Genomic DNA, 4117 nt, shown 5'->3' with positions numbered 1-4117 from the left:
CATGTTGGAACTACCACATGAGATACATTGATTAATTTTATGTTGGCGATTGCCAGATGCCTTTGAGAAGTCAGTGCTGTGAGAGACATTGGTGCAGGCCAGACAGTGGCCACATGGATTACACCCACTTACGTGTCCCATAGATCCGAATGGATTGGATAGTGGATTTCAACCAGAATATCTTTAAGGTTTTTTCAATGTTTTTGCGTGACGAGAGGAGCAATTAATAGACGGGAAGTAAGGACAATTTGGTTAATGGCATGGACCAATGCCTTTCCAGAACAGATATCATGGTTTCGGAATCTTGGTTATAAGTAGTGATGAACCTAAGTTGACCCTGACCATTTTTCCATTTTGTTGTTGACTGCAGCAATTTGATTTTGGGAGTGGACCTCGCTCTCTCTTGTATGCACCTTTTAGTACACCCTCTCTCCATGAAAGTAGTCGTGAGATTTAGCCTGGTTTTCAAATTTGATATCTGATGAGCATAGCCCCTTCATTCTGAGGAATTGACCAACAGGGACATCCCTAACAGTAATAACGCACTTACAGACGTTGATTTCCTGTAAATGTCTGTCTGTACATAACAATGTTCATCTACCTCAATAGTAATGTTCAGGAAATCAATTTTATCAGCACTCTAATGAAAAGTCAATTTAGTATTGAAATGATTTTCATTGAGTCGGTCCATGAATTGCTCAAATTCAGTTGCAGTACCTTTCCATATTATCAAAAGATCATCAATATACCTTAGCCAGCACTGCGCATGTTCGGCTACCTGTGCCATGGATCACTAAACAATCCCCGCTTCCAGTATCCCAGGAAGAGGTTTGCATATAAGGGAGCACAGGCCGTACCCATGGCAGTGCCATATTTCTGTACATAAAAAATATCTTTGAAATAAAAAAAAATGATGTGTTAAGACGAACTGGAGCAATTCAATCAATTACTATTCATGGTTTACCATAGAAGCAGAGGCAGCCAGCCGCAGCAAGTGAAGGACGCAAAGTCCGACGCCTGGAGCAGGGACAGCTGAGGGACATTCAGTTTGTAAATGCTTCATGCAACACTTCATATGTCCTATGGGGGCACTGCAAGAAATGTGAACACTTGCTGATGGCTCAGAGCTGATCACTGAAAGTTCCAGGACAAGGATAACCTAATCATCTTATCTTGGATTTGGGTTGCATATATCTGTAAGCTTTATAGTTAAGGGGGTTTTACAGCTATCAATGTTCCAGATGCTTTGGAAGAAATGGCAGGTATTATGTATGGTTACAGCAGGTTTTCAGGCTACTGTGAAAACTGTAATAAAACCATACACATTTTGAAATGAAGGGTTAATCCAGGGCAAGTTTTCTTTAAAAAATCCAGTTCTTGGTGAGTGGATGTATAACGGGGTCATATCTAATGTATCAGATTAATGCTGGGGTTCCCCCTTTTTAGTGTCATGGCTTGGTTCCTCCGCGTGTAGATCTATAATACATCTTCGCGCTCCAGAGACGGTCGCCTCGGGCTGCTCATTCTTGCACTGGATAGATACAACGAATATTCAGAGAAAATTGGATTTGATTAATTCTGGTTGATCTGAAAGGGTAACATTACCTCAGGGATTCGGAGTGCCGCGGAATCCATTGTCCCCAACCAGTCCTTGAGGGGTGACCTTACCAGGCGAATCAATCAGTCAATCAATCACTGCATATGTCGCCAGCAATCACATAACTGTGTCCTGGAGACCAAGTAATAATCCACCGAAGCAGGGCGGGACTGCAGACAGAGTCTGTAAGACATCTCATTCCTGATCCCTTACTAATTGCCTGAGTAACAATTCCCTCTCATAAGGGATCCCCTAGAGATCAGTGATCTGTGCAAAAAAGGTTTACTTCCTCCACAGCGCCACCACAGGGGAATTTAGGTATTACATAGATACCAGACCATCGAAGGTGAGAATCAGGCAGGTAAAAAATCTCATCCTTTATATAGCAGTAAAGACTTTAAATGGATCCCTTTAAAATTATCAGGATCTGTTGACTTAAAGGGGTATTCCGAGTCAAAATATATTATCCCCTATCTACTGGATAAGTGATGTCACATGTAACAGCCGGGTGGGGGTCACACATATCCTATTAAATGTTATATATTTAATGCAGAAAGTTAGGCAGGGTTTATAAAAAAATATACAAAGATAATGGGAACAAAATAATACAGTATATAAAAGTACATGCAGTAAAACGGATAACAAAATAAAATTACTAAACTTGAAGTTGCAGGAACGGTTCTTATCTTTATGGAGGGAAGTGCTCCGATTAGGAAAGTGGAACACTCTCACAACAAACTATGTCTTCCAGAATGAGCAATGACAGATAACCAAACTGATTTTTATTAGCTCAACTCCCAGAGTTGGACTGGCCCACCAGAGAACCGGAGAATCCTCAGGTGGGCCCTGGCTTCTCCTTCAGGAGAGCTCATAGTGCAAACCTTGCAGTTGCTATGGGGCTCTTCAGTGGGGGAGAAAGGTGGGCCCTCAGAATCAACTCCTCTGGTATGCCCAATGTTCTTCAGTCTGACACTGGTTCTGCCCACATACCTACCTTTGGTAAGCTCAAATGGGGGCTGGTTGTGGCATGTGCTAAATATGTTAGAATTTTATGAGATCCCTAGTTTTCAGAATGTCTTCACCCCTGGAGGTCCCAGGTGGTAGATATTGTCATGTTTCTTATCGCGATTTTATCTGTTTATGGAAATGAAACATGGCATGGATAGCATCATCCATGGGTATGCTAAAAATATATCTCCCAGAAATATAAGATCAATGCAATCACCAATATTTATCACTGACCACTAGTTCCAGCTGGTCTGCAATCAGTACTTTGATCAGAGAAAGATTTGGAAAACTTCCACATCACTGCATAAACAAATTTCAGCCGTGGTGTCTTCTTCCCAGCAAACCTTCCTGCTGTAATTACCTGGTCACTGCATGAGGCCCTTACTTCAATGGAAATGGAACTGTCTGCTCTTTCTCTCTCACTTCCCCAATTATAATTAGTTTCTCTCTTCCTCGGTTATAATTAGTTTTTCTTTCCCATTGTTATAATTAATTTATCTATTTCCCAGCCACAATTAATGCCATATGTTCAATGTGAGGGTGAGCTGTCTCCTCTCTGGAGATGTCTAATGGGATTTTAATTTTTCTGTATGACAGGTGACAATATCAGCTTTGTGTGGATGCCACCACTTGGACCCCACACTGATCCTCCTAACCCTGGTTATGCTATGGCTACAAGACCCAGTAGAGGTGAATGGAGCGGAGCGAAATATGCACACCCAGCCACTCTGTTCTTTTGGCCAGAGGAGAACAGGAGACACAAATACTCTATTTCGCAACCAGAGGGGATCTCATCAGTAGGACCCTCGCTGATCTAATTTATATTGATCTGTCAACTTTAAAGTGAACCTGTCACCAGGTTTGGCCGATATGAGATACGTCCATCACCTTTCAGGCCTGATATACGACATTCTATAATGCTGTATATAAGCCCCCAACCCAACCTGCAAGAGAAGAAAAATAACTTATGATACTCACCTGTGGGGTGGTCTGGTCCGTCTGGTGTCAATGTTCTTGAGCCGGCACTTTCTCCTTCTTGCTTCATGTGGATGATGTGTTCCTGCGTCGGGCACCAGGAAAGGTCAAAGAATTTGGTAAATATCGAATATTTTTTATATATTGAAAGTTCCAAAATCTCTGCTACCTGAGAGTAAACAGAAATATTGTTGCTTACATCCAGAGGCTGAAAACTCCTCAAGACTTAATCCATCTCCTAACTTAGGGTTTTATACAATTGTAGTAGATAATCCTCTGAGAGCTGCAGCCCTGCTACAATGTATCCGTAGCATATATTATCACATATTGTAAAATGCTTTAGCAATACCTCAGCGGTGAGAAGTATGTGTTCTTCTCAGGGTGATAGAAGAATGTCCCCATTCATTGGGCAGCAAGCAGTGATCTTGAAAATGGTGACGAATCAAGACATTAAGTGTATCAGAAAGTTTCCCATCATTTTATTATACAAGGACTGAAGAAGCACATACACTTAAGGCCTCATTCAGACGTCTTTTT

This window comes from Ranitomeya variabilis, chromosome 7 (genome assembly GCF_051348905.1).
Source record: "Ranitomeya variabilis isolate aRanVar5 chromosome 7, aRanVar5.hap1, whole genome shotgun sequence".
NCBI lineage: Eukaryota > Metazoa > Chordata > Amphibia > Anura > Dendrobatidae > Ranitomeya > Ranitomeya variabilis.
Note: the sequence above shows the minus strand (reverse complement) of the source record.